Genomic DNA, 22,502 nt, shown 5'->3' on the forward strand with positions numbered 1-22,502 from the left:
CCGGAGGGAACTCTTTTGCCCGAACACCACCCTGGGAGGAGGAGAACAGACAAAGGTAAGGGTTTTACAGATAACAGCTTTACATTATCTTCACAAAACTTGGTATTCTACTTGTCAATTCAAAGTATATTACTACTGGTGACTCCCATAACTAATGTGCTTTATCTGTTCATTTGTAGGTGTATAATGGGACCGGCAAGTCTACACATTCAGAGTGAAATCTACAGACAGTTCAGCAACACCAAACACCCCCCCCCCCAACTGTTTACATGCATGAGTGCAGCCACACACAAACATATGCACATAAGAATGTGTTCTTGACAAAGTGAGTTGTTTTCTGTCCTGCAGAGCAATAATGGTTCATGTGGTAACAGTTCATTGTGTCAGAATTGATCTGTGCATGGTTTAAAAAGTTTGTTTTTGTAATTGTGTTTGCTAGCTAAACTTCAGTGGCTAAGCTAACAGGCCCTAGTCTAACCTGTGTGTGAGTGCATGCTGGGTCTAAGCTGGCACATGAGTGCATGGCTCATTTCAGTAATATGCTATGTTTGTGTAGGTTACTACTGCATATTGTTTATTGTCTCCTTATCCTTATGTATTATTTCTATATTTTCAGATACCATTCATCATTGTGTATGTTTGTGTCTGCCAACTACCTCCTTTATAAAAACCACATAAAACACCATCAAGTGTCATCATTGATTACTGCTCTTTGACTGGAGCCCTGTGGTGGGCATAACCTCAACTCCAGAATATACAGTCCTCCATTTCCAAAGCTATAATATTTCACACTCTTTCTTTAACAAGTATAAAAGTAGTATACCTCACGTATAAGAAAAGTGCAATTCAAGTACACAGCAAGTGTACATTAAGTTCACGCCTAGTATGTTTTGAGTATATAAATGGTATACCTCGAGTATGAAAATAGTGCAGTTCAAGTATGACTATAGTATACCTCAAGTATAAGAATAGTGCAATTCAAGTAAAAGAGTAGTGTCCATGAAGTTCACGCATAGTATGTTTTGAGTATATAACTGGTATGGTTCAAGTTCAAAAGTAGTGCAGTTCAAGTATGACCATAGTATACCTCAAGTAAAAGAAGAGTGCAATTCAAGTGCACTGCAAGTAAAAGAGTAGTGTACACTAAGTTCACGCACAGTATGTTTTGAGTAGATAAATGGTGTACTTCAAGTTTAAAAGTAGTGCAGTTCAATTATGACCATAGTATACCTCAAGTAAAAGAAAAGTGCCATTCAAGTATGACCATAGTCTTCCTCAAGTAAATGAAAAGTGCAATTCAAGTGCACTGCAAGTAAAAGAGTAGTGTACATCAAGTATGTTTTGAGTATATAAATGGTATATTTCAAGTTTAAAATTAATGCAATTCAAATATAAACGTAGTATACGTCAAGTATAAGAATAGTGCAATTCAAGTAAAAGAGTAGTGTCCATTAAGTCCACGCATAGTATGTTTTGAGTATATAACTGGTATGGTTCAAGTTTAAAAGTAGTGCAGTTCAAGTATGACCATAGTACACCTCAAGTAAATGAAAAGTGCAATTCAAGTGCACTGCAAGTAACAGAGTAGTGTACACTAAGTTCACGCACAGTATGTTTTGAGTATATAAATGGTGTACTTCAAGTTTAAAAGTAGTGCAGTTCAATTATGACCATAGTATACCTCAAGTAAAAGAAAAGTGCCATTCAAGTATGACCATAGTCTTCCTCAAGTAAATGAAAAGTGCAATTCAAGTGCACTGCAAGTAAAAGAGTAGTGTACATCAAGTATTTTTTGAGTATATAAATGGTATATTTCAAGTTTAAAATTAATGCAATTCAAATATAAACGTAGTATACGTCAAGTATAAGAATAGTGCAATTCAAGTAAAAGAGTAGTGTCCATTAAGTCCACGCATAGTATGTTTTGAGTATATAACTGGTATGGTTCAAGTTTAAAAGTAGTGCAGTTCAAGTATGACCATAGTATACCTCAAGTAAATGAAAAGTGCAATTCAAGTGCACTGCAAGTAACAGAGTAGTGTACACTAAGTTCACGCACAGTATGTTTTGAGTATATAAATGGTGTACTTCAAGTTTAAAAGTAGTGCAGTTCAATTATGACCATGGTATACCTCAAGTAAAAGAAAAGTGCCATTCAAGTATGACCATAGTCTTCCTCAAGTAAATGAAAAGTGCAATTCAAGTGCACTGCAAGTAAAAGAGTAGTGTACATCAAGTATGTTTTGAGTATATAAATGGTATACTTCAAGTTTAAAATTAATGCAATTCAAATATAAACGTAGTATACGTCAAGTATAAGAATAGTGCAATTCAAGTAAAAGAGTAGTGTCCATTAAGTCCACGCATAGTATGTTTTTAGTATATAACCGTTATACTTCAAGTATGAAATAGTGCTGTTCAAATGTAAACGTAGTACAATTCAAGTACACTGCAGGTAAAAGAGTAGTGTACATTAAGTTCATGCATAGTATGTTCCGACTATATAAATGGTATACTTCAAGTATGAAAAAAGTGCCGTTCAAATATAAATGTAGTATAACTCATGTATAAGAAAAGTGCAATTCAAGTACACTAGAGGTAAAAGAGTAGTGCACATTAAGTTCATGCATAGTATAGTTTGAGTATATAAATGGTATACTTCAAGGTTACAAGTAGTGCAGTTCATATGACCTTAGTATACCTCAAGTACAATAAAAGTGCTATTCAAGTACACTGCAGGTAAAAGAGTAGTGTACATTAAGTTCACGCATAGTATGTTTTACGTATATAAATGGTATACTTCAAATTTAAATGTAGTGCAGTTCAAGTATGACCATAGTATACCTCTCGTATAAGAAAAGTGCAATTCAAGTAAATAAGTAGTGTACTTAAGTATACATCTGAGTATATGAATGGTTTATTTTAAGTAAGGGAATAGCACAATTCTAGTGTATGAATACAATAATTTAAGTATACTCATATATACTTCAGGTTACTTTTAGTACTGTAGGTATACTGTAAGTATACTAACTAGTACACTAACTAGTACATTTGTTAGTATACTACTTGTACATAAATATCAGTATACTTGTACTTAAAGTATACTTAAGAAATATACTCAAAGTTGACTTAAGTATACTTAGAAAAGTAAACTTGAAGTTTACTACTTTTTGGTAAGGGCTACACTGGATGAGCTCCAGTATCCAGGCGTTCTGTCACGGCAGCTTTGTATCATTATGCTCACGATTTATGATTTTAAAATAGGAGTTCACAGCTGCAATGCATGGGCTCATATTTCACAGGACATGTGTGTGTGCGTGCGTGCGTGCGTGCGTGCGTGCGTGCGTGCGTGTGTGTGTGCGTGCGTGTGTGTGTGTATCCAAGTGAACATACTGTCAGAACATACGTTGTTTGTGTACTGTATGTCTTCATAATATGCATGCAAACGGCCATGCTTGTGTTTTCAAATGACACTTGCAACAGTGCAGCCATTTCTCTTCATAAGCACTATACAAAAATATGAATTCATCAAAACTGAATGAGTTACATTTTCATCTCATTACTGTCACCTCCCCTCTTGGTCTTATGGGTCCCATGCACATGATTTATGGCACTGCAGTGCCGTACATACATGTGCTACTCCTTGCACCAGTCTTGTCATGTAAAGACATCCTTTGGTGTTATGGGTTACACCCATATATAGCGTCCCTATTCTGAGGCAAGCTTTCTGCAAAAAATAGCAGATCTTGGGGCCTGCTGGCGTCGCCGGTTCGATTCCCGATCCGGACGACCTTTGCCACATGTCATTCACCATCTCTCTGTCCTAACTGTCCTATCAATAAAGGCATAAAAAAAAGCCCAAAAACAAATCTTAAAAAAAAAAAAAAAAAAAAAGAAATAGCAGATCTACAAGCCTGTGGAACGGCCATTTACGGCAAATGTTTTCATTAAGCTGCCAGAGAAGAGATGGCTTCATTACTGTGCAAAGACAACTCTATCATAAAGCACTGTCTCTGGACGGCAGTAAGTGTTCAACCATAGTCACCACTCAACACATACCGTACAACAACAACAAATTCTGACAGTAACACCTGGCCACTTCAGGAGAGACTACCCAAATAAAATAGTGGGGCACTCGACTGGTTTGCACATTCTTCATTTAGCAGGAGTGACTGACTGTTTCAACTTCCGTCTTCCTTAAGCCCTTATCAGAGTCTGCGGTGAAGAGCCTATCGCCGCAAATGTTAGCTATCCGCCTAAAGTGAGAAAACAAGTGGAGGCCATCATAGTCAGTCACGGTGAAGTCCTATCACTGTGACTGACTGGTCTAGATCGACCAATCCGTGAACGGGGTGAAGAGCCTATCTGCCTGAAAGTAAAAACAGAGAGATGTGTCGGGGTTCGCGGTGGATAGCTCTTCACCGCAAGTAATGACGTAATGTTGTAGTTTTATGACTTAAAAAGACTACACGAATTGCGTACACAAATTGACCCAGAAGTGTTGACCCGGAAGGGGTCCATTTGGTTCCATATCTACACTCTCAGCGTTGCTTACTTATAAGGGCCTCTCTGGGTGAAATCAAGACTTGAGAGTGTGGACTTCACATACTGTACTGAACAAGCTCCCAAAGGCAACAGCGAAGAGGCCAAACTGTCCGTCTTTTATTTTCTGAAGGAACACAAGGTTGGGTGCTTTCCTTTTGTCTCCAGAGCCAGGGGCGTCACAAGGGGGGGAAAGTGGGACTGAGTTACTAGGGCCCAAGGTGGAGGGGCCTTTTAGCTATTGAAAAATAGCAGATATACAAGCTCACAGCGCGGCACCGGGTGCCGCGCTGCGAGCTTCTAGATCTGCTATTTTCTATCACTTTGGGGTTGCTTCACATGAAAATGTTTGAGAATCACTGACATAGAAACATAGGTATTTTTTTTTAAAAACCTTAGAAGGATTTGAAATATTCAAAGAAATCTTGACAAATTTTCAAGATTTTTCAAAAATAGCAGATCTACAAGCTCACAGCACGGCACTCGGTGCCGTGCTGTGAGCTGGTATATCTGCTGTTTTTCAATCGTTAAAGCACAACATATTGCGTAATAATGCATTCCCAGTCTAAATGGGTTAAACCCCCTCCCCCTATGAAGAACATTCATGGGGGGCCCGCAGTGAATCCTTGTACCCAGGGCCCAGAATTTGGTGTGACACCCCTGTCTCAGGAGCTCCCGTCAGGATTATGAGCCGTACGCAGACGACACCTCGCTTGTAAATTCAAAAAGATGACCTCATAAAAGTAACACAATATAAAACATAAGACGCGTTAAATTTATGTTCGAGCCCGTTAAAGTGGCGTCTCGGTCTCGAGCGGGATCACTCAACAAAGCCTGTGGTTGGTTGGCATCCTTGATGTTCCAGCTTAATTGTACCTTTCAGAAGTGTGCTCAACAGTAGTTTATTGGCGAGCTGATGACTGCATGAACTGGAAGCCAGTCAGCACCTGCCGCGCCAAGGTCTGCTTATGTAAGCCAGGACGCACACACACACACACGAGCGCGCGCACACACACACACACACACACACACACACACACACACACACACACACACACACACACACACACACACACATGCACGCAAGCATGCACTCGCACACACACATGCACAGCACACACGTATGCACGCACGGCCACAGACCCACAAATAAGAGACAGTTCAATGGCGCCGCTACTTTGATCATGTCATCTTATGCATTCTCAGTGAAACTTGATTCGTTTTCACCATGTAAAGACAAAAAGGCTTTTAACCCATCAAGACCCAGCTGAGGCCCATATTCTACAAATGCTAATTCGAAATCAGTATAGTTCAACAAACTTTTATAAAAGTTAAAATCCGTAATCAGTAAATGCTTTGACAGGTTGGTTTAGGGGAGGTGGGAACGGACCGCACCGTGTCAGAACCAGTGGCTCTCAACACGGGAGGCCCTCAGTGCTGTGGGCCTCCCTCTCCTCTTCTACAGCAGTGTTTCTCAACCTTTTTTCTGCATGGGCACACTTTTCATGTCCCAAGAATCCATGGGCACACATAATACAGGGGTGTAAATCTCGTCACTGTCGGGAAGAAACCTTGTATCTCCAAGTTTCAAATTTGTACGTTTCTTCGCAAAGTAAAGCCTCATCATACAAGGCTGTCGCACAACAGTAGTGAAAACAGCAGATCTACAAGAACACAACGCCTCGCGGTGCGAGGCGTTGTGTGCTTGTAGATCGGCTGTTTTCACTAGTTTTAAATAATTTTTAAAATGATAAATACAATACTGGCTTTCAAGCAGTTTCATTGACCCTTCTCAGGGGCACACCAAAGCCAAAGGTCCCCAGGCACAGTGGTTGAGAAACACTGTACAGTACACACACACACACACAACTATGGATAATGCTCAGCTCTGCTCTGATGCCATTATTATGTGTGATGACATCATCTAAGACGACGAGATGGCCTATAAGGGAACAGTATAGATCAGATCACAGTATAGATCAGAGCAACGCTTGGCGTTACACAGTAGTAGGGTTACCAACCGTCCCGTAAAATACGGGATCGTCCCTTTTTTGGAAACTAAAAGACGTGTCCCGTATTGAACTGAAACGGGACGCTCTTTGTCCCGTATTTTAAGGTTGGGGGATAAATATGAATGACGGGATGATTTAATTGAGAAATGACAGCGATTCTGCCTGTCAGAGAGCTTCCACTTCCACTCTGCTCTCTCTCCTCTGAGACAAGTGCTGCATCCCATTGCTGTGAGAGGCGCTGCGCTGTTTGTAAGCAGCTGATTGGCTTATTAACATACGGCTCTGAGTGTTGCTAAGACACAGTCTCCGCCCCTACACACTCCCTTCCCAAGCATGGGCTGTAGGTTCACTCCACACAAGTTGCCTGCGAGAGACGAAACGAGTGCGTGCGAGCGACCATACGACAGTGCTCGGCTCAGAACATTGTTTAATGTCTTAAAAAAACGTGTGACAGAAGATTGTGTACAAACATATTAGACATGAATCCATGATAGGTGATATGCTAAACAAAAAGGTGAAAAAGCAGGCAAGCAACAGAAAATAAGCCATGGATATTGGTATTCCTGGGAACACTACAGTAATCTTGTCTGCCAACTAAAGCGACCCCAGACAGGCTGGTATGTGAAATAACATAAGCATGCGTTGATTTTGTTTTTAAAACCTAATGGTTATTGTTGTATGCCAATATGATTAAACTAGTGTTGGGTAACCAGAGAGTGGGCACATAAGGACCAGGTAGACCTAGGCGATATGTTTTGGAAAATTGAGAGACACCCGAATTAATATTGTGAAAGGAAAAATATGATTTAATAGAGGAAAATACACACTTTAGCCAACTTTATAACCGAAAATATCCGATTTTTCGGCCCAAAGACACCCGAATTAATATTGTGAAAGGAAAAATATGATTTAATATAGGAAAATGCCCGTTTTAGCCAACTTTATAACCGAAAATATGCGATTTTTCGGCGCCGCCTTTGGCGGCGCATGTTTCCTTAGAAAGTGTCCCGTATTTGAAACTCTGGGAGTTGGCAACCCTACACAGTAGAATGTCCAACTTGCGTACTGCAGCCAAGGCTGAGCAGACCCAGTCTGTTCACACTACGTCATCCAGCAGTTACTGCAGTATCAAATCATCTCTGTCAGGTGGAACCTGTATAATATGTCCAAAACTTTTTTTACTTTTACAAACGTGCAGTAGTGGTGTGTTAGTGGTGTGTTACTTTTCAGGATTCAAATCAAAATTACACGGGTGAACTGAGCGGTGCAGGCTGTGTGGTGCATATCTCCTTGCATGGACCGTTCTGTCCATGACATCAGCTGTGGTGGTGTCAGTCTCAGTGTTCTTTCTATGACTTTAGTCTTGTGTGAAGTTAGTCTCATGTGAGCTGTTGGTACTGCATAGGGACATACTGTAGGGACCTACACACCTAAGTCAAACGTACGAGCGGTACAGCCTGCACCGCTCAGTTCTCCAAAACATATATAGCAAAAAATATAGGAGATCGACATGCCCAAAACGCATCGCTTTGCGAGCTTGAAGACCTGCTACGTTTGTGTGACGCTGTACTATGAACTATGAAATGTGTTCATTTTCAAAAGAATAAACACAAAATAATAAAAAATAAAAACAAACGGTTAGAATGTGGAGATAAGAGGTTTCTGCCCGACAGCGACAAAATGCACAATGAACAGATTGTTTGCTGTCAGCTGGAGAGCTGTGCACAGTGACATCCTGAGAGTTCAGTTAAATTAACACTCATTCCCTGTTTCCCATTGCAGGGAGACACAGAGCAACATGTCCACCCCCTGCCCAGCAGTGGCGTCAGTTCAGCAAAAGCTAGGGTATGGCAAAGATGGGAGTTGTCATGGAAAAGAGGCAGTACATTTTGTATAACACGGTTCTATTGTGAAAATAGCTGATCTACATGCTCACAACGCCTCGCACTGCGAGGCGTTGTGAGCATGTAGATCGGCTATTTTCACAATGTCTGAAATAAAAAAACTAGTATTTTCATTTTTTTACCCAGGTTTCTACGGTTTCTTGGGCTGGATATGGCAGCCTGGAACGGTTGTTCAAGTGCAGCTAAACTTGGCATCTTAGTAAACGTGCCACAATTAACAATAATGCATTGCACCTGTGCAGCTGACCTGCGGAACCTGGGAATATACCATTTTGTCAAGCTGGGAAGAATACAAGTCTGGAGAATATAATCATAATACCTTGTTAAAGTGACCATTTTTGTAAAATTTTGCATTTGTAGTTATTTTACTGTCATGTAACAACATAATAACCAGCGCAGATAGACAAAAGGACATTCACGGATTTATATTTAAAAGTAACTTTTATTTTCCCCCCTGGACCCAGGGTATGGCAGCTGCATACCCCTGCCATACCCAATTGACGCCCCTGCTGCCCAGTGAGGTCGCTCTGACCCCGCATGTAGTCTCATTAAGATAGTGCTGTCTCTCTGTCTCTCTGTGTGTGTGTATGGAGTGTGTCTGCACTTAACGGCAGACCAATAAACCAGGGTTTAAAGAAGTGGACAGGAAACTTTTAAAAGCTTTGTACCAAAAGCACAGGGAGCTTTACGGTGCCAAGAGAAGCCATCTCCTCCTCCTCCTCCTCCTCCTCCTCCTCCTCGTCTCTCTGCACCTGGTCTCTCCCTGCTCCGCTGCCAGCTGGACACAACTAGGGATGGGACGATAAGCCATATCATCGTTTATCGTGATCAGGGACATGCTGGGCCCCTGATTCAGCCCGGGAAAAAGAGTTGGAGAGGCCCTCATTGCGCGCTATAGAGAGAGATCTCTCTCTCTGCTGCTACTCAAAGATTTGCCATTTCAGATCATGACAAGTGACAAGCCAGTGGGCCAATTACATGAGTTATATTTCGTCATTGTCGGATGGAAAACCATTTTTAAAATGATTTAAACTAGTGAAAACAGCCGATCTACAAGCACACAACAAGGCGTTGTGTGCTTGTAGATCGGCTGTTTTCACTACTTTTGTGTGACAGCCTTGTATGATGAAGCAGGGCTTTGCTTTGCGAAAAAATTTACAAATTTGAAACTTGGAGATACGAGGTTTCTGCCCGACAGTGACGATTTACTTTGTTGGCCGCCCAGCCCCCAAAATTTTCGGGAATGAACCGGCCGTTCGGGAGTTGTCCTGCTTTTCCCAATGGCCAGCACGTCCCTGATCGTGATAAAAAAAAACACTCACGATAATCGTATCGTGGAGATTTAATTTATCGACTCACCTTTTATTTGCCGAGTTGCATAGGTTTGTTTCGCTGGGGGATGTAAACAGACCTGCACTTAAGTTTATGCAACGCACAGCGCAGGTCGTGCCCAGGGTGCCCTAACCGAGATGCCGGACTGACGAGTGCCCCCCACTGGCACACAGGATCACTGGCACTTTAAACCTATAGTTAACGATTAACATTGTAACAACTTAACCCCTATATATTTAGTTAAAGATTAACAATTTGGCCACTCAAACTCTATAGTTAGTTGACCGGAGGCCCAGAGGGCTTGCAGGCCCCCTCCTGTTTTCGTCTGGCATGTGAGCTTGCTGATTACTTCTTTTCGACAGATGTTTGCCACGTACATGATACAGTATATACAGGCTTTAAGGGACTGAACAAACTCAGAGAAGAAAAGTGGAGAGAAGGCAAGCTCAAACCACTTGAAGATCGGCTATTTTCAAAAGAATTGAAATGTTTGTACTTTTACTTTGGCACTTTATTTTGCTACTAATACTTTAAATTCTACATTGTGGTAAGGCTGGGCGATATATCGAAACATTTTCGAGATCGAGGTATCAACATGCAAGGTATACATATCGACGAAGAAGACAGCTTGAAATGAGGTATTGGTGTATGTGTCAAATTAATTAACAGACACACTATGCATGCACGTAGCACATGCAAAAAAGCAATCTGGGTTACCCAGGCAGTGTACCTAAAGCAGTAAACATTAAAAACTGTATAATGCAATTGTTTTTACTAATATTGTGAGTAATTATTGAAATCGAGGTATTCAACAACGTTATCGAATATCGAAGGTTTACCTAATATCGCCCAGCCTTACATTGTGGTATTGCTAAAATTACTTAAAGGGATATTTCACTTTCAAAAAAACTTTTGGTAATTTTATCATCTAATCAGGCTTTTATGAATACCCTGAACAGTTTTTAATTAGCTTGATTGAATATTTAGATATTTGATGTAAATGTTACCAGGCCCTCCAGTAGTATTTTTTTTTTATTTCATGTTTTCCATTTTCCCAAATAATTATTAAAAATAAATGAAAAATGTTATCGAAAAAACACGGCCTGCTCACATATTAGGAGGGTAGTATGAGTCACCAGAAAAAATAATGGGTGTTTTTAATGAATCTATCATGGTTAAAATGGAGTTTGAAGTTACAATGGGTGTGTATGTGGAGAGAGGCTGCATACACACCCATTGTAGGCTGCTCCCTGTTGAAAGTGGAATATCCCTTTAAGGAAAAAAAGACAGGACATCACAAAGAGGGACAAACAGGGACAGTACAGGACAGAAAGAGACAGAGAGGGACAGTACAGGACAGAAAGATAGAGAGACAGACAGACTGGGACATACAGTGTAACGAAAGACATGGGAGACGGAGGTAAAAGGAAAGCAGCCAAATGTGTGTGCGTGAGAACTGAGGAATGAGCAGCGGCCATGAGTCATCATCAACATTGACTTGTTATCTCAAGCTCTCTTAAGAGCCGACCGAGCTGTTAAACCCAATGAAGAACACATTGCGTCACATTATCAGCTTTACTCTTCACATGTTTGAGTCCAAAATCGTGTCCCAAATTATACCATTTGCTAATTACAGACCTAATTTGGGTGTATCAAAGGGGTTCCGTATTTCTGAGCTAAATGCAATAATCCATATTCAAAGGATGCACAAATGAGCTCCATTTAGGATCAATTATGGCGAAAAACATGGGTTAGATGACGGTAAACATTCCTTGATTGTTTCGGGTTTTATTGTAATTTGGCGTAAGTTCTGCAGTCGGAGAGACTAAATACTCCGCTGACTCCACAGAATCTACTGCCGCTGATTGACGTTCATCATAGCAACCATAATTATACCATAACTGTCGTCAGCATGACTCCACAAACAACTCTGTCTGTGTCTTTTATGCTGCTTTTTCAGCGCAGAAAGTGCTGCAATGGAAGACAGAGTGATAGAGAGGAGTTGGCATTGATGCTCTCTCCTCACACGTAACACGCGATATAACGGTGCCAACAGTAGCCTTTTTGCATTGTACTCGAGGCTTTGCATGTGCATGCATGTGCATGTGCATGTGCATGTGCATGTGCATGTGCATGATGTGCATGTGCATGTGCATGTGCATGTGCATGTGCATGAGTGTGTGGGTGTGGGTGTGGGTGCATGTGAGTCGGGGGTGTGGGTGAGCAAAACACAGTCACAACAATACAATAGCCATCCTGTCATAACTTAAACTGTCAACAGCAGCTAACTCACAAAAGATATACAGCACATTAATTAATGTATCTTGGGGTCTTGATCACAAATGAGAGAAAGGGGAAGACGGAGAAGGAGATCAGCCGGAGAATCGGAGCAGCAGGAGTGGTTTCGCAATCGCTCTTCTTCACTTCCGTCTGTAAACTGTTGCCATGTCCACTTATTACAAGCGTTTAGTTTTTCTGTGAAGTTACATGAGGTTGCGGTTGCGGTTGTTGGGGTTGTTGCGGGTTGCGTTTATTTATTTATTTATTTATTATTATTATAATTCTTTTGCATATCTACAACCTCAAACGCGGCCGATGCGACGCGTTGTTCTCTGCCATTTTCAAATAGCCAATGTATATTGGTTTATGTGTCCTCCTGACTGTAGTCGCTTCTTTTCGGCTAGTTTTCGTAGACTATTTTTTTATTCTCTCGCAAAATCTGGCAACGCTATCTGTGCGGCAAAGACCTTGACCATGACCTTATCAATAAAATCCAAATGATTTAGCAACGATCCACATTGGGAGAACTCTACTGTACATGATATTTCCTCATAGACTCTAAACTATTGCAGATGTAATATTATCGCTTATGATGAAATCTCCTGAATCTCCTCCACAACATCCAAACCTTTCACGGCCTCCCGGGGAGCATTGTGCTGAGTGTTTATTCAGGAAACCAAATGAGGGAATGGCTGTGGTTTTCCAATCATCATTCCATCATCACAACAGGCAGATATTTCACCAATTATTGGTGGCATTGTTAAAAGGACGTGATATACTGTATATAGTTCCACATGCTGCTCACAAAAGCCAATACGTTTTTGCTTTTAAGGGGCTAGCCTCTCTATGAGGGTCTGTGTGTGTGTGTGTGTGTGCGTGCGTGCGTGCGTGCGTGCGTGCGTGCGTGCGTGCGTGCGTGTGTGTGTGTGTGAGTGCATGTGTGTGTGTTACTGTACTTTCGAGGAGAAAATGTCCCTATAAGTAATTTGAGAAATAGACATTGTTTGAGGACCATTTTCTTGGTCCTCAAAAGAAGACCAAAAAGTTTTATGGTTGAGAGGTTTACAATGAGAAAAGCATTCATGGGTTAAGGGGCAGGATTAGGAATTTAGATGTTTAGTTGTGCAATGATGTCATGCACCTAAAAATAGCAGATTTAGAAGCTCACAATGCGTCGCAGCGCGTCACGTTCTGAGCTTGTAGATCTGCTATTCTCCGGCTTAAGAATTTCAGTAAAAAATGCTAAATACTGTAAAAATGGCATTCATAAAACCACTGTCCCAAACGTTGATGTCCTCGCCAGTATAGTAATGTGAGTCTGTCTGTCTGTCTGGAGTTAATCTCGTAAAGTGCCAGAGCGATCAGCAACAAACTTGATATGCACTCTGACAGCAGGCCACAGAAGTGCGTCTGCACATGTGCTTTATATTACTTTCTGGCAGATTTCACTCCATAATGAAAGTCAAAGAAGGATGCGATTGCGCTGAAACCCCCATGTTTGGAGTCATAAGTCATCTATATGTCTTACCTGTGTATCAGGTTCTCAAAGTGGCGTCCGGGGACCCTGGGTGGGGGTCCTTGAGGAGTTCGAGGCCTATCAAACTTTTTGCATGGATGGGAACTAATTTCACCTGCACTGATTTACACTGATGTGATTCTGATGCTGAACTAAGGGTCCTTGAAATGAAAAACATTTGAGTTCCAAGTGCTGCTGCATATGAGTCATAATATGATTGATATTAGGAAAGCGTCTTTGAATAATGGAGAAAGGTGCCATATAACTAAAATATACAAAATGTTTTTATATATACTGTATATATGCATATAATATGTACATTCAGTCTCAGGAACAGAAACCTGTGACTCACTGTCAGCCTGCATTAGAGCTTACGGTATGTATGTGGTACGGGCCTTAACCACAAGGCCATCAGCGACCCTAGATGTTTTATTTTATTTAGAGGATGGAGATTATTGGTGTGTTGTTAGCCGATCAGTGTGAGGTGTGCAGAGCCTGGGAGACTGGGGACAAACCCTGTGCAAAGCCTGTGAGAATAAGGTTGCACCCATGAAAAAACCTGGGAGAATAAGGTTGCACCCAGTGCAAAAGCTGGGAGAAAAGGGTTGCACCCAGTGCAAAGCCTGGGAGACTAGGTTCACACCCATCCTAGGGAGCACACCCCGCGCAAAGCCTGGGAGTCCAGGGGCATGGGGGATGGAGGTTCCAGGAGAGGAGAGGACTGAAACCCCTGAGTCTTTTGCTTTTGGGGTCATACTGTCAGACTGATCACGTGGGATATACCGGTAGACTCCCCAGTGAATCCCATGTGATCAGTCTGGGTACATGCATGCATGTCCGGTAAAGGATGACAGAGATACTCAGCACACTGACTGGCTGACATGGCTGCTTCACTGAGAACCATCCAACCGATTGACTAAAAACTTGTTGTGTATTGCTTAATGTACAGAACTAAGGACTCTGACATACATACGGGTACAAAATGTACAATGTAATCTACATGCGTGCAAGTTACACACATGCACACAACGTTTATTTAAGTTGGGATTGCATTGTCTTTATTATTGTTCTGCTTTATGGCCATGATAAACGGCTCCCTGCGGCCTGGGGAGAATGTTACAGATAAATATAAAACAGCGAGCGAGCGTCTTTGGCCGCAGTTCAAAGTGAAACATAGTGGAGTGGAGGTTACTGGGTAATGGAGTTCAAAGTGAAACGTAGCGGAGTGGAGGTTTCTGGGTAATGGAGTTCAAAGTGAAACGTATAGTGGAGTGGAGGTTTTAGGTAATGGAGTTCAAAGGGAAACGTAGTGAAGTGGAGGTTTCTGGGTAATGGAGTTCAAAGTGAAACGTAGTGGAGTTTCATCCTGGCCTATAGGGAATGGTGAGATGTGTCCAGAGAAAACTCTGCCGGGACCCCAAGGAACAGCTGGGGGAAGCGCTGAGTCACCAGCTGTAGTCAGCTGTAGTTGCATGCATGCACATGCACGCGTACACAAATATCAACACAACTTCCACTATTCCCTCACAGTCACAGACGACCTGACTCCACTACTGTGTGTGTGTGTGTGTGTGTGTGTGTGTGTGTGTGTGTGTGTGTGTGTGTGTGTGTGTGTGTGTGTGTGTGTGTGTGTGTGTGTGTGTGTGTGTGTGTGTCCTGAGCTCAGAGGGTCTGCATGGAGGACCACCAGAGCCCCCCCCCCCCCCCCCCCCCCCCCCCCCCCCCACAGCAGGAATGTGTTTCCCGCAGCCTCACAGAGCAGTGACTCAGCCCTCTGGATGGTGTGGTTGACCTGGATGATCATGTACAATATATTCATTAAAAACAGATAGGAGGGTGATGGAGGAAGGGGAGTAAAGGGCCATATGTCAACACAAAGCACAGAGTGATCTGGATCAACATGTCCACAATCCTACATGCATACTGTTACTGTACCTGGAAACCAGATCCAACATTGAGAAACAGAAAATCGGTTCCATCACGTTTTGGAAACGTTTCCAGAACTATTCATCACACTGTCAGAGCTGCTCTTGCTCTGCTATTACACAGGGGTTCTCAAACGTTTTATTATTTATTTCAAGGACCATCATAACTCTGAGAGAGCACAAACGGAACCAAATGAAACCTTACAGAGGTTTCACACAACCTCTGTTAGAAAGCAAAAAAACAAACAAATAACAAACGCCTCACTGAAGGAACAGCCACATGCAGCTATATCATCATGGTGGTGTCGCACAACAGCACTTGTAAGATCTGCTATTTCGAGCATGTGGTATCGCCGTACAATGAAGCATCAATCAGGGCTTAGGGAGGTGGAATATTAACTTATGGAAGCAAAAGGTGATCACAATTCAAATGAAAAAAGCTAATTATGATCACTTTCTACTTCCGTAGAGAATTAAATCGTAGAGCAGGGTTTCCCAAAGTGGGTTCTGTGGCACCCTAGGGTGCCGTGATGCCAGTCCAGGGGTTCCGCAGAATAATCTGATAACATTTGGAATTCATCAAAATCACTTCAGTATCACTTCACTATGCTTAGTAAAAACAGACCTGATTTGCACTGTACTTGATGAGTTATTTTACCATCTATGGCCAGAGCTTGTAGATCGGCTATTTTGGGGAACCTTCCACCCAGAATAGCTGGGGTTCAAGTGGTTAAACAATACACATCAAGTATGTGTATAAGTTATTTTCAGTCAGTTCATTTGGAAACAGATATTCCAACATGATATAAGATTCCAAAAATGAACAGCGTAGTTCAGGGGTGCCATGGATGAAAATGTTATTTACAGGGGAGTCATAAAAGTTTGAAATCCCCTGTTGTAGAGTAGTGAAACTCAGAGCGGAGGCGGTAACAGGAGCAGTTGTGGAGTGTTTGTTGAGAGGTTATCTTTGGAAGGAGCTACCCTGGTACCATGATGAGCACTAAGTGATACCACTGGGAGGTAATGACCACAGAGCAGAGAGAAATACAAACACACACAGCCAGAATGAGAGAGTGTGCTGAGAGAGATATACTGACTGACAGAGTGAAAGAGGGGAAGACCACTGACATCCTATCGGAGGATGACTGTTCCATGACACTTCTTTTTATGTGGGATCAGAGGCATCCATTTAAGGTTAAAAAGCTATGAAACTTTTTTTTTCTTTTTTTTTTTTATATCTTGGCTCGCTCAGGTTGAATGTGGTCATGTAATTATTTCAATAGCTCTCTCCACTATATTAGCACATACAGACAGCTGTAGAAGTCTGTATAGGACTACTAAATCTAATAGAACTGCAAACGTCTTCTCTTATGGTTGTCCCTGGCACAATGTGTTTTCAAATGGGGGTCTGTGTGGCTTAGTACTGATAATAATGTGCTGTTAACTTGAACATGTTTGATAAATACTGATTGTAACAGAGAGGTCATCTGTTACTGATATTTGCACATAACCCTCATTTATTGACTATTTGCACAGCATGGACACTTTACATGTTGGCACAGCACATTGGCACTTTAATTGTAAATACAATGTTGAGTGTAATGTTTAGTGACATAGAAGTGCAATAGTATGACATTTTATTGTTGAGTCTGATTGAATGCTGGGCTGGGCTGGACCATAGTCAGGAAGTCAGAGGGGGGGTTGAGATGTGCTTTTGCTATTTATGTTGTATTATAGTGTGAGAAGGTTAAATGTTCATTATTGTTGTCATTTTTAAGAGTTCTGTAATATGTTTGTATGTGTTAATTATAGATATTCATTTATGTATAATGTTTTAGGGTTAGACCACACCCCTTGATTAGAATGGAGCAGTCCAGGCTCATTAGCTCACCTGGGTATAAAAGGATGTCCAGTGCTGCCAGTGAACAAGAGAGAGAGAGCTGAGGGGTGGAAAGCCAATGCTTGTAACAATAATTGAATGTTATATTGTTGGTTTTTGGTAAATAAATACACATTTGGGTTTAAACCTACACCAGGCCTCTGTACTGTATAGAGGGTATGCGCGTGACATCACTGTTGCTGGAAGTTATGTGGGAACGCCTACTGAGTGGCAAAAAACTACTTTCTGCCATTGACAGCCCATACATCCAAACAGAAAAGTCCTATCTGATTGTATTAAACAAAGTTAAACTCACCAAAATTGCGGCTGTACTGAAAGCTTGAATTATCCTCTTTCTATCTGCAGTTTTTGTTTCATAAAAATCCACCATAGGCATGTTATGAGCTACTTTCTGTCAAAACATTCTGAGCAGGAGATTATTTTTCAAAGTGTCAGAGTTTGGAAGCACTCGTTTTCAACAACACAACATCCTGCTGCCTCCTGCATTATGTGCCATTTTAGAAACAGGTGGTATGCAGGACCGTTGAGTGATTTACAACTAGCACTTCCAAACTCCAATGCTCCAAGCTGCTCAATGTTTTGCCACTCAGTCTAGATTAGGGGGGCGGGTCCCAGTGGACGTGCATACCCTCTATTCCAGCTGTTAAGTCGGGCATTGTCACACTGATCTAGGGAGGAAGTGTGTTTGCTTTTCAAATTCTCAATTTTCAAATTCTGTCTCTCTCTCTCTCACTCTCCCTCCTCATCTCTTGGGTGATGAATGGTGTTGTTTCTCTGACTGGAACCTCTCCAACTAAAACATTTATGTATTCTCTTAATTAAGGATTGGCCATCCAATTTTGATGAAAACCTCAAAACCTCTCTCTCACACGCATGCACAATTTGCCCTTTTCATAGCCTGATGAAAAAGTAATTAAGTAATTTCTAAGGCAGAATGAATAAATAAATGAAAGTCCCCTTCACATTTGCACTATAGTGGGCCAGATGACACATCATGCAGCTGCAATCAGGCTTGATTTGGGAGGCGATAGCCTGCAAGCTGTTGAAGCTCATCATTAGACCACAGATTATTCAAAGCATTTCCTCCATAAATGCTGCCATAGACATCAATGCAAACATGTCAGTGCAAACATACCTCCCAAAAATGTATCCACTTAAACTGGATTTATACTTCATCATACGAGTCTTGTGCGCATAGACATGCACACGCACACAAATATGAACAAAACTTTGCTTTACACACCACCCCCACCCTCCACCACCCCCACACTATTCCCTCACAGATGACCTGACCTACAGTACTTGAAATGTAACTTGAAATGGGAGAGCAGGGGGAGTTACCTTCACAAAATAGCTTCCCATGGGCCCCGTGCCAGTTTTCTCCAAGGCCCAGTTCTGCAGATATCAACAGAAACCAATGTAAATTGTGCTGGTCAGTTGACATGCCTTCTCTTCTACGCCAAGCAGTTTTGTTGATGTTGCATACTGTAGTGTAGATTGTGGAATAAAATAGGAACATGAGGTCTGGCCTTTAGCCTGGGGTCCCATGCAGAGATTGTGGGTTTGTGGCATAATGCAGTGGTTCTCAACCTGTGGGCCGGGAACCAAATTGTCAAATAATATAAGAAAGAGGCAATATATTTTCCATAATATCTATCTGTGGAACCAAGTCAACTAATGTAATGCCTCAACTCCTACAATTCCAAGTGGTTGTCAGGTTGGGGGGTTCCACAATTTAAATGTTTTGGGGGGTCGCAGCCTGAAATGGTAGAGAACCATGCACTGGTCTATTGCACATAAATCATTGAAATAAAAAAGGTTGAGAAAGAATCACAGTTATATAGAATTGACAGCATGGTACCAGAGGTAATGACAGACCTGTCTGTGTCGATGTGTGTAGCTTGCTACTAAAATATGGGATTTGATTTATGTGTGTGCACGTGCATGTGCATGTATTACTTGTTTTGTAAAACGCCCACCTATATCCTATGACAAATTAGTGATGCCAAGTTGAAAGTGCATGGTTGAGTATTCTCAAAGGTTGTGCGTGTGCAAGCATGTCGTTGTTTATGTGGCCTGCTTGCTTGCACACGTATTCACGTGGCCAGTGTGTCTACCTTGTTTGTGTGCTGATATAATCAAGGAGTCTGCAGTGAGGAGGCGGGGGGAGGTGTTGCACTGAATGAGAGCTTGTTGGATCAGGTAGCCATGTAGCCACAAAGTGCTGCGCACACACACACACACACACACACACACACACACACACACACACACACACACACACACACACACACACACACACACACACACACAGTTGTCAAAATAACATCATCAGCACAAAGTCCAACATACAGGTTGTTCCCTTTCATCTAGCAGAGAGGTCTGATGGGTCAAATCATCAAGCCGTGCTCACACAGACTACAGTACGTGAAATCTGTGTGATCGCACGTATCCCATTCATTTCCAATGGAAGCATCCATGCGATGCAGCTCAGTGAGTATGATACGTCAAAGTGTCCGATGAGGTGCCGTATCTGACCAACTGTCACAGACAGATCTAATTTGAATAAAGTTTGCCTCAACCAACTTTATTCAAATCTGGTCCGTCTGTCGGATCCGTGAAGCCAATGAAAGCAGCGCTGCTGTGTGTATAGGCGTGGCTGTGGGAACTGACAGAGAAGTGATCCAAACAGCGTGACTGTCAAACAACAACAGCACATTCAAGACACACCTACGTGCCGGAGCCATGGCGGACTGGTGGCATACACTGTCATAAACCCCATTTCCACTGTAGGGCCGACCCAGAACTAGAACCAGAACTTTCCAGAACCAAGAACATTCAAAAACCTGTGAAGTTCCGGGACCAAGTTCTGCTTACGTTTCCATATAACCAGAACTAACTGGGAAGGTCCCTAAAAAAGAGCAGCAGCGCTGCTGGCCCCGCCCATAGGTTCCCAGAACTAAAGTTTAGTTCTACCTCAGGAGCAGGACCGAAAAAAGGTTCCAGGAACCTCGTCTGGAACCTGGCCGTACGCAATGGGAAACAAAACCAGAACTAAAAAAATTGGTTCAGGTTCCTGAAAGTTCTGGTTCCACCTTGCAGTGGAAAAGGGGCTATACACACGAGTCCTCAGACACGGTCTGAGCGTGCCCTGACACTGTTTAGCTTGTGCGTGTGTGCATGTGTCGTGTGCGTGTATACTTGTGAGTTCCAGATGTAGAATGTGAGAACAGTGGGAGGACTATTTTCCTCACAAGAACATTTTTAGTTTCAATGTTAAGACTGTTTTTTTTTGGAGCTGTGTGGAGCTCCCTATACATGGCCGTGTGTGTATCCGTCCGTCTATGTATGTGGGTATGTATGTGGGTCCGTATGTAGCCTCAAGAATGTGGTAGTACCTTTTATGACCACACATGTTAAGGGAGGGGCGCTGTTTTCAACTGCAATACACACACACACACACACACACACACACACACACACACACACACACACACACACAGCTCCACTTCGAACAGAGGTTCGATTTTTTTTTTCTTTTTTTTTTAATGCCACGATTTTTGTAACCCATTTTTTCCACCTAATGTCAGTTGTCTAATGTAATCCTGGGTGCTCCCTCTTCCAACCTGGAGAGAGCAACGGACTGACATCATGCTTGAGGAGTCCAAGCCACTTCTATTCACCTGACAGGGGGGAGTCTCCCCGGTTGGACATAGCGAGTGGAAGGAACACGTTATCCCAACCAGTTTGTGTGACCTCCATCAGGCGCCCCGGCTGGCCAGGGGGAGGCAGTATAGAGACCAGGATTACTGCATGTTTTTTTGTGAGAATAGGCTTAGGGGACACAGGGAGAACATGCTCCACACAGAAAGGCCCCATTGCCAAGTGTGTGCATGTGTGTGTGTGTGTGTGTGTGTGTGTGTGTGTGTGTGTGTGTGTGTGTGTGTGTGTGTGTGTGTGTGTGTGTGTGTGTGTGTGTGTGTGTGTGTGTGTGTTGGATAAATAGCAATGTAGCCTATATGTATTTCCCTCAAACATGCTCTGAACACACACAAATCAAAGGCAGTATGTTGTTTGCAGACCACAGACACTAAAACGAGTTTACCATTTAGGTTTATCTAAGTTAAAATACATCAAAGCTGTCGCCTCCACTCTGCTGCAGGCACATGTGCATACCTAACATAATCTAAATATTTGTGGAATTGGATGTGGGGGCAAAAAAAGCAACATTTTCAGTTTTATGTAGCTTTTACCTCTGCAGTCTAAATGGTCATATCAGAGGATCCAAAGCCTGCATTCATGCTTGCCAAAGTTCCCATCCTACAGCTGTTGGCTCCTCTGTGGTGCATGAGGTGTGAGAGCTAGTCATCATCATCTCTGACTCTGCCAGTGGTGGGAAAAGTACTTTTTTACTATAGTAAAAGTATTAATATTGCATTGTAGAAATACTCCATAACAAGTAAAAGTCTGGAATTCAAAATGTAGTTGAGTAAAAGTAGTTCTACAAAAGTATATATGTACTTAAAGTAGCCTATCAAAAGTAGTACTCATTATGCAGAATGTCCCATTTCAAAAGTTTTCAATAAAATGTATAGGGTCAGTAAAATATCTTTTGAAAATAGCAGATCTACAAGCTCACAATGTGTCGCATCATTGTGAGCTTGTAGATCGTCTATTTTGGCCACACAATGTATACAGAGCTGATCTTGGCTAATGTATATTTTGTAATAGGCTAATAGTCTACTCTAAATCTACAAAGTCGTAGGCCTAATTAAAGTTTTCAAGTAAATGTAGACTAGAATAGGCTATTGACTCTGAGATGTAAGAGTAGAAGTATTGGGGAAAAACTCCAGTAAAGTAGGCCTACAAATACCTCAAAATTGTACTTAAAGGGGCACTCACTCCACCACTTTTCAACCTATCTTCATATAATAGGTCCTCACTAATGTTCATGATAAAATATCACAATTTTTTTCTACTCAGTTTGGGTCTCATAGGAGAGCTGTGGGTGGGTCAAATCCTTCCTACCGGTGACATCATCAATGGGAAATGCAAGCTAATAGAAACTGCAGGCTTTCTATTCCTGAAAAA

This window comes from Nannobrachium achirus, assembly GCF_963921795.1.
Source record: "Nannobrachium achirus genome assembly, chromosome: 16".
Lineage (NCBI taxonomy): Eukaryota > Metazoa > Chordata > Actinopteri > Myctophiformes > Myctophidae > Nannobrachium > Nannobrachium achirus.